The 10439-nt window shown below is 28.6% G+C and overlaps 1 protein-coding gene across 1 annotated transcript in view; it reads right to left on the bottom strand.

Annotated features, from left to right (window-relative positions):
• Nucleotides 1-7653, bottom strand: part of LOC143197117 (uncharacterized) — a 44208-nt gene extending 36555 nt beyond the window's left edge. The window contains exon 1 of the mRNA XM_076405309.1: nt 7512-7653. The gene's annotated coding sequence lies outside the window, so the exon portion shown is untranslated. The remainder of the gene's footprint in view (nt 1-7511) is intronic.
• Nucleotides 7654-10439: the final 2786 nt, after the last annotated feature.

A 10439-nucleotide genomic window follows, 5' to 3' on the forward strand; every position in this document is an offset into this window, starting at 1 on the left:
GTTAACGGTCTAATAATAGCGAGTCTATTTGTAATTGTCATGCTTGTTCCGGCCGACAATGTGCTTTGAAATAGATCAGTCAATTTTATCGATAAGTATCGAGGTAAAATGTTAGAAATTGATTCGAGAAATATTTTAATTTATCTTTGAATCTGAATTCCAATAAATGTTGTTGTTTGTGAACTAGATGTGTTTAAATTCCAGCGAACATATTAAGGGAAAAAAAACAAAATATATTTTGTTATTATATATAATGTTAGAATAACCGTTAGTAACGAGAGAATGAATGATAATAAACAACACTTTTTTTTGTTATATTTTAGATTTTTTTAAATTAATTTTGGGTGTATTTAGAATGGACTTGGATATTACGAGGGTCACTATTTATATTTCGGGAATTGGCAACACTGTTGTCATGTGAGTGCATCCGTCGGTTCCATCGTAAAGTTTGACATATACGTACTCAGAACATTTTGTCTGGACGCTATTTGTTTATTTTATATTCAGTCGAAAATTTCGTCTCGGCAAAAAATGGAATTGAATCGTGAACATTTTCGTGCGATGATTTTTTACGATTTTCGACGTGGATTATCACAACAAGAGTGCATCAATCAACTTAATTTGACTGATTTGGCGATACTGCCTGTTACAAGGAGGAAAACAGTTTTGATACGTGTCCAGCCAGGCATATCTGGGGCAGGTTTGACTAGGTTATGTAAAACCACCACTGTAAGTTATGTATCTCTAGCCATTCCCACTAAAACCCTGTTCTGATGATTTTATAAATATCACTGCTTATATGACATTAGGTTTGAACATTTGACATGTCGGTCAGCAGCCGTATTTTTATTCTCAGAGTACCTTTATATTTGTTAACATATTATTTTGGAAAAGTTTAAATATGAATTTCTGGACTAGCCGAGCGCAGATCCCGAACGCGAATTCAGAAAGTTGACCCTACGGCTACCTTTTTTGATCTGTACAGATCCATCGAGCTTTCGGTCGAAATGCAGAGGCAGGTCTCGAAAAGAGAACGGCGCAAGACGAATCACTTTTTTCGGAAGATAACGACTAGTGGATTTGGAAATCTAGCCATAGTGCCAAACCTTGTCGAGAATTTATGATTAGGTCTAAAAAGACTGCTTCAGCCATCTGATTCGGCTGAATCATCGGCTAATAACCCGTTGATTTTGTTGATTTGCGACCAGATGGATCATCTGGAATACGTCTCCAATTGTTCGATTTGAACCCGAATGGCTCGACGGGGATGGTGTTGTTAGTCTTCGTAAATTTGTTTAGACAGCATAAAGGACCATTCTCTTAGCAAGTTTTGTCAGTGTACATTTTTCTCATAATTTTTGGGAATCGTCCTGATGAACGCGTGTCTTCAGGACACAGCAAACTACTGAAGCTTCAGAATAAAATTAACTATGTTAGCCTATTTGTGCTACTGCAGTTTTTAAAACTCAGTAAAGATTTCATTGTAGCAAGGCTTGCTGATTATAGCCTCCAAAATTTTGGGAATTTCTTCAAAGTGGTTTTGAAGAAAACTTGGGGGCACCAAAACTCTTTGACGACTGTACTGTTAATTCGTAAATAACATTAGTCAATTGCGTGTAATTTGATCAGCGATATCTATGGGTCAAAATGTGAAGCATCAATATAAGCAGCTGCTAAGCAGCCTCATCTAACTGTTAAATTCTATGATTTTAATATTTCCCTACATAAAATAATTGTGTCCTATTTATATTTATTGGAGTTATTCAGTGTCTAGAAATGCTGCTCCTGGGACACTCAAACTTGAATTTTCGAGATTCATTACTTTTGCTGTTTGATTTGAAGATATTTGCTCTGGACGATCCTCAAGCGCTTATAGAAAATGATGGTGATGCTGTTCCAAAATATCCTGATTATTGGTTTTGGTTTCAATGATTTAAAAATTTTGATTTAATGTCAATGACTAAGATCCCCCTGGAAGATCAAAAAAATTCGGATGCAATTAATTGCAAGATCTATTGGACGATAACCCAGCTGACACCCTCAATAAAGATTACCTCAATGAAACAACTTAGCAATTTATGAAGCAACGAAATGTTTCCAAAAGTTTACATGCGAATGGAAATATCCAAAAGAATGGTATTTCAAACTGTTTCAACACTGCGGTTACTAAGAAATGTAAGTACAAGGCAAAATGTAAGTACTTAGTACACTGGTAATGTAGAGAGTAAATGGCCCATAGAAAATATGAAGTTATACCGTTTTTTAGTATATATATGAAGTGGTTATACATACATAGATTGTCAGTAAGTTTATAGGTTTTGGTAATTATTGATAATGGTATATTCTAGTTATATATCAAAAACATTAAAGAATAATAAGGTCTTGATTTAAAACTTACCTAAAGATTTTTATTAATTTACATTTATCTTATTAATTATTATTGGACAACATGAAAGAAGTTTAATTGATGTCGATTACTCTGGGTCTGACATTATAACAGTGGGTGATGATTTTTAATGAGCTTGATCACAGATTACATTACATATAGTTAATTCACTTTCGATTTTTAAAGGTTATTTAAATTCACTTTCAGCTCATTTACATATCAATTAGTTCACTCGTTACTGTGCGATTTTTTAAAAATTATCAATAATATAATGATTACGATAAATTTATCGTAAAAAATCAAAAAATTTATAGCAAATTTTTATAAACAGTTAAGTTTCAAAATACTAGAAAATTAATTTTAATTAGTTTGTTATCAAACAACAAACAAACCAAAACTAATAATTGTAATTTAAAAATGAATCGAATTCTTCGATGATAATGGTACATAATGTCTTAATTAATATTACGGTATATTACTTACGTGGTTATCGAAATATTTTGAAGTCAACTAACTTGTATATGTTGTATATTTTTAATGTAAAACTGTGGAATCTATTATATTAATTTATTTATAAGATCTTTAGTTAATTCATAGTTACAGATTTGTAATTTGTTACTTGTAATACTGAACGAAAAGGTTTTATTAGATTTATATAGACCTATGATTATATTTGCATATAAATAATATATAAATTATCATATAAAAAATATTATTAAAATTATATTTGTTTAGTGAATAGTGGTTTTGAATAAAGGTTTTTGGTTTATCCGATCATTGAAATCACCAAGGGAGAATACGTAAATTCATATTATTTCATTTAATTGAATCTTATTAACAAATATTATAGCGATTTAAAAACAGATCATTTTCGCACACACTTTATTGATTGTAAAATATAAGATTTGAAATATATGTATTATTTTGTTGCCTTTTGATTATGTAATATTTTTGAAATATTAATTGTTGTAGATTACTACTTAGTTGTATGTATTAAGTATTAATGTGTACTCAATATTTTAATTTATAAAAAAATTGTTTATGTACAGACAAGGTTTTAGATAAAGGTTTTTGGTTTCTGTGATCATTGAAATCACCAGGACAGAATACGTAATTTCGATGTATAAGGTGACGAATAACAAACAACTTAATATTTTTTACAAGAACATTTTCACAAGGTCAAGAGTATATTATTTAAACCCATTTATTGATTTATGATAATAGTTAAAATCGTTCTGTTATGTCATATAATTTATCGATTTAATAAAGTCATACGGAAAGAGAGATTTATAATTGTGATATTATTAGTGCAAATCTCTAAACCCAATTTTTGCCTTATAAACATCTGCTTTCTTTTTAAATCAATGTCTTCATGGCCAAGATAACTTTGTTCTAGTCTAATTCGTAGGTACTTAAGAGAATATTTTAATATTAAAATCGAATCTCAATCACTTTCACTGGTACCGCGACGCATATTTAATTCCTGCTCCTTGAATTGGTATTGTTCTCATTTAACGTGTTTTTAATTGAAAACAAACATTATTTCGTAAGTGTCGTAGGAACATTACGCGTCTGCTTTCTTTTAGACAGACGCATATGTAATGAAAGTTGAGCGAATTGTTCATTCTGAAGGAATTTGAAAATAAACTTTTTCTCAAAATAAACAACTTTCTCAATTTGCAACCCAGCCGATTCGCATGAATTAGAAGAACTTTAATTTCTCTTTCTAAATACAATCTTAACTTTGATGTGACCGAGCATGAAACCAATCCGAATTTTCCGAAAGTTCTTGTATCATAACTTCTAGTGGCAGCTATTGAGTTTGTAGCAAATCTAATAATTTTTTGTGTTATTATCTTAATTTGAAAATTGTAGCAAATCATATTATAAGAAGTTGAAAATATTGTATTTTATAAATTGATACACTAAATTCTGTTCTCGTGAATGGGCTGTAGGAAATGAACATTATATTAACTAAAATCAGAAATTAATTGTGTTTATTTTCATGGAATTCTGAGGAAACTATATTAACTAAGTTAAGATTAATAAAATGAGATTAAATGGGATAAGATGCCTAAATATTGTTCCCGACATATGCTAGCCCAAACAATCAAATTCAAAGTTAAATAATGTTTGGTATTTAATATATATCATAAATATTTCGAAAGTTGAATTTTATAAATAAATTTGTGATGGAATGATAATAAATCATATCGTTGACGTATATAAAATTTAGTGTTTGTACCTCAGTACTTAAATCATTCAAATCATGGTATCAGACATTATTTAATACGTTTCTAATTTGACTCATCGATGCCTACGGGTTAAAATTTCATGTCAATTTATTGGAGGTGAAATATACCATTAAAATCAAAAAGTGCCATAATGAGTGTTATACTGAATTTAAAACGGATTTAATGTTTTGTGCCATCAGACCTCATGCTGAAAAATTATATTTTAGTAGAAATTAGAACACGTAAGAAGATGAAACAAAAATCGTATTAGAGAAATTGACACATTCAACTCTTTTCTTGTAAGTGGATTGTAGGAAAGAAGCAAAATGTTAAATAAAATTAAAAATGACTTTATTATTATTATTATTATTATTATTTTAGTGAAATTCTAAGTTTAATGAAATGGGATTAAGAGTCAATAAACTTTATCTAAACTTTATCAAAATCAAAATACCATATCAGTCTTATAAAACATCTTGTCAACTTATACCTCTGTACTCCAAATCATTCAATCAATTCATTATCTATAAGAATATATAGACAGAATATATATACAGAATATATATAGAGAAATTATTATTTCTCTATAAGATTTTGATCTGACGCATGGATTATCTTACTGTTGATGGATGGTAACATTTAATGCCAATTCGGCCAATGTTTTAATTCAGAAGATGTAGAGATACAACTTATTTTGAATAAATTTTGTTTTCTTGGTGGAGAAGAGCACTGTTGAAATCAAAGAATGCCTTGACAAGTTTTATGCTGAATTTGAAAACAGTATCACACATATCGATGACGGTGAATGCATTGATAAAAAAAGGATTTAATGTTTTGTATTATCAGGGCTCATTCTAAGAAAATAGATTTTGATATAAAACATTATGAGAAGATAAAAAAAATGAATTTGAGAATATATTTAATTCTGTTCTCGTAAATGGATTGTATGAAAGAAGCAAAATTAAATAAAATTAAAAAGTGATTGTATTATTATTACAATTATTTTCCTGGAATTATTATTTCAATAAATAATTAATAATATATTAATTAACATACATTAACATATATTTTTATATTAATTTATTGATTAATACTTCTGTTATTTTTGAATAAACTTTGTTTCCTTATTGAAGAAGGGTACTGTTGAAATTAAAGTGAACAATAGTAAAAACACCGATGATGCTAAACGCATTAGTGACATGGAATTGAATTACTTAAAGAATACATAAAAGGGGTTTTTAAGAGCAACTAAGTAAGTGGAAGATAGTATGTACTAACGCAGAGACAATTCAGAGCAATTATTTTGTTATGCCACTATTAAATGAATCAAAAAACATCATTAACTGAATAGATAAGAATTTGTGAAAAGCCTAAAAAATTATCAGAAGCAAATTATTTTATAGAAGAATGAGAAAAGCGTTAGAATTAAGGTATAATACTGTATGAGAAATTAGACTATACATTTCTTACTCTTAGGCTCTAAATTGGTGGAGATTTGTTGAATGATATGTTATTACTATGACCATTTATGCAATAATAATTATTAACCAAATATATAAGAATATTAGTTGCATTACAATATTCAATAATCACAGCGATCAATATTTAAAATAACCATAGTTCAATAATTGAAAATAAATCACAAAACGTATATCAGTAAAAAATATATTCACAGGAAATCAGATATTAAACATCTTTGTTTCAAACGAGACTTGAATAAACCACTCAAAAAACAATATCCACAAATCATTTCATGACTGTAATATAAATAAAATTCATCATCATTTCAGTATATTCCAAATTTATTCTTATAGGAAAAACCTCAAATGTTTTATTCTGAATAATATAAATCACTCTGCGCATAGAAACATAATTGATTTTTAAGTTGTGCCGATTTTGTTGTGCTAAAGGTAATGCATCACATTAAACGTGATGAAGGAAAACCGGTGACATAAGCAGCGACCATGTTAAATCTGCACATTTTTTATTTGTTTAAACTTAAATCCCACGGATTGTTAGATTAATTTTTTTTAAAGATTTTAAAGACTTATAGATTTCTTTGGTTATTTAAGCAACAATAATTAATTTGAGAAAATATAATTATATTTAATCAAACATGATTTTTTTATCATTAATTATTTTATTTAAAATGAGCTTGATGAGCTTATTTCTAACTTTCTTTCATGTGAAGAAAGGTTCGTATGTTCTTTATATATTAAAATATATCTTTAGAATACTTGGAAATAATAAATTATAATTGAAATATATCATAAAAACTGATTTAACATAAAGATTTTTAAATAAATATTTAGGAGAATTTGGTTCCATATATTTACAATATTGAACAGATAACAAGTTTAGTTAATATTATGTAAAATTTTCTTCTCATTGAATATATTATACTATAATTAACTGACATTTGCCAAGAATAGATATATTTGTATTAATAGTTATAAAATGTTTTCGAGTTGTTATAATCAATACTGTGATACTACAGTGTGTGATACTGTGATGTGTGTACTACCATTTAGTACATATAATGTATCTATATTGTAATAATTATTTGGAAATAATTTTAAAAATTAATGCCAAATATAATTAATATTTATTATATTTATATATATATATATATATATATATATATATATATATATATATATATATATATATATTTTATTTATATATTTATATATATTTTATGCATGTATATATATTTAAGTAAAACGAATTTAATATTGTATATTTATGTATATGCAATGAAATTTCTAAGAGTATATTTCCATATATATATGTATATACATTCCATATATGATAAATATATTGTACATGTTAATTAATAAAGAAGCGCGTTATATTTTGATATCTTAAGAATATATGAAATCAAAACCTACCTTGTATATAGAAAATGTGTAAATCGAGTAGCTCTGTTCAACACTTAGTCAAACAATCGAAAAATCGACGTTCGAACATACACCAGGTCGAATAATAGTAATTTAAGAAAACCGCCCCAATTAACCCGCGCGATTCCTGAAAATATTCAGCGCCCGATCTGCTGAAATTGTTGAAAGAACGTCCTTGTGTGGCCTTGCAGTCAATTAGACTGCTGCTTACTACGATTCTGTCGGAGCAAGGCCGCGCTAGGTTCTTCCGTGACCGTGCTTCACTTGTATCGTCCGCTATTCATATGTTTTCGGGAAGAAAAAGCTGCGAATGATGAACCGTTGGACGTTGCGGAACGTTGTGACAGCGATTGTACTACTGTTCAAGGCGCCAGCTCCTTAAGGGGTATTTATACGTTATCGTGGGGGGCTTGGACAGAGCTCTTTTTGTCGACTAGTGGGAGATACTGGATAATGGATAAGTTGATCATACGTGATGTTTATACGAAAAAAATATGAGAGTATATTATAATTTTTTGGGAAAGTTAAGATCTTCGTTGTGGAGGTTCCTTCGTGATTTTTTCGCATTATCATACTTGAAAGTTTGCGAAGACTTCTGTCTTATGGGGTTTATGAATAAATGTGTCTATGGCTATGATGAAGGAATTCAAAAACATATATTTTCAAGGTGTGTTCCATATATTATTTTCCAAATTCATATTTGGTTATATTTATATTTCATATAGGAACAATGACAATTACAGTTGCAGTCGGCTCATATTGGGTATTTTTATAAAAAGCCGCTAAGTCAATTCTGCTAGGTTATTTAATTCCTCATCTTCAATTAATTAATATTAATTTTTAGTAATTATAAAAGTGTCAATAAACTCTTTAGAATTGAATCATATGTCTAGTATTTTTTCATACTTATTTAAATATGATTTGATCGCATTAATAGTTCAGTTACATTTTCCAAATACATTATAATACATTAGTTGTAGTGACACTGAACATTTGAGGTGAGTTTTAAGCTACGTAGCGATGACTGGAAAATTATGTGGAGATAAGTTAAGAATTTTTTCATCAAGATATGACTATTGTAAAGTCTGCGAACTTAGAGCTAAATCCTAGTACTGCAACTGTAACATATCAAGATCTCAATTTTGTTGCTATCACTAAATATATATACAATTAAAAAAAAGAAACAATTAATACAATGTTTTTCAATATTTTAGTTATAATATATTAATATATTAACGTTTAATAAAATAATACATTAAACGCCCATTATGGGTAAAAATGCATAAGCAACTGTTAAACAACTAAACTTAACTGTTAAATCCGATGAATTTGACATAAGAAAAGAGTTTTCTATGTAATATTATTGAGTTATTTAGTGTAAAGACGCTAACATTGAATGCTTTAAATTGCATGCTCGGCGTTCATTATTTCTGTGATAAATAAGTCTGCTGCCATAGCCGATGAAACATTTCTAGAAATGTATGGTGATTTCTCTCCGTCAGATGATGGTTTTAGTTTCAATGATTTAAACGTTTTGATACTGATGTTAATGACAAAGAATCGAATCGAAGGACTAAAAAGTTCGAAGACACTGATTTGCAAGATTTATTCAGCGAAAACATGGTGAAAACTCAAACAAAGAACTTTTAAACAGCTTAGAAGTTGTTGAATGAACTATTTTTAAACTAAATTTTTAAATGTTTACATGAGTTGGGGAGAATCCAAAAGAAGGGAAAGTGATTATCACATAAATTAAATGGAACCATCATTTTGAACCATTCCAACATCGTGCTTTCATTGCTTGTAGTCAAAAAGTATGGTTTTCGGTCACGTATTGTGACTGAAAAATGGATCTACTGCGACAATCCCAAGCGCAAATTCATGGGTTATTCTAGGGTGGTCATCCACATCTTTACCGAAGCTGAATATTACTTCATCAGATACGCCTTCTGACAACCACTTGAAAGAAGTACAAAAATATATTGACGATTGGATCGTTACCAAACTAACATAATCAATCAACATCAAAAATCAAAATTATCAAAATACATTAATAACATTGGCATTAATAAAATATTTGTAAAATTGGCTGAAAATCTCTTTTATTTAACGGTTATATAACATATAAAGTTTGTACATACTATTTAAGAGCGTATATGAAATGGATCATTGGTAATCACAACAAATTTAGTTTCAATTTGTATATGCAAGAGTGCGGAATAGTATTAGTTCCGTCATGATTTTTTTTCTAAATTCAACATGTCATTCCACCCGATCACGTTAAATGATAATTAGTAATGTAACTAGCTGTTATTTTCTAGCATGATTAGTAACTTTCACTGTACTTCCCTAATCAACAATCGTTAAATCTGCCGTTTGAATAGGAACATTTTACAGTTCTACCATAATATCAGGCTGATCAGCACACACACATTTGCGTTATAATGTGTCTTGTTATAACAAAAGGGAATTTTAATTTTAACCGCAATATTTGTTTATAACTATAAGGTCTGTGAATTAATTTTTAGGGACGCTCATATAAATGTACATAATTTTAAATTGTACATGTTATTTTTTAAAAAATCCATTATCATTATATTCATAAAAGAAGTGTTAAACTGTGTGTGTGTGACATTTAATCATTTCCATGGTAGTTTTTACTAACTTTGTGGTTTCTATATGGACGAGCGTTGGCATGTTACAAAATTGGTTCATGGCGATATTGCTTTTATAAAGATTTGAATTTAGTTAATTCATACTCAATCTATAATAATCAACCATCATGATTTAGAACACTATGATTCTTCAAAAGAATCAGTTCTAAAACGTAATGTATAACTACTGATAGATTATTTAATTATGTTCATTATAATGTTTCAACAGTATTCAATGAGTCCCTTTACTGTGTATTGAAGAGAA

The sequence above is a fragment of the Rhynchophorus ferrugineus genome, unplaced genomic scaffold (genome assembly GCF_030347505.1).
Source record: "Rhynchophorus ferrugineus isolate W39M unplaced genomic scaffold, kcgeb_rfMv2 rfM1, whole genome shotgun sequence".
Taxonomy (NCBI): domain Eukaryota; kingdom Metazoa; phylum Arthropoda; class Insecta; order Coleoptera; family Curculionidae; genus Rhynchophorus; species Rhynchophorus ferrugineus.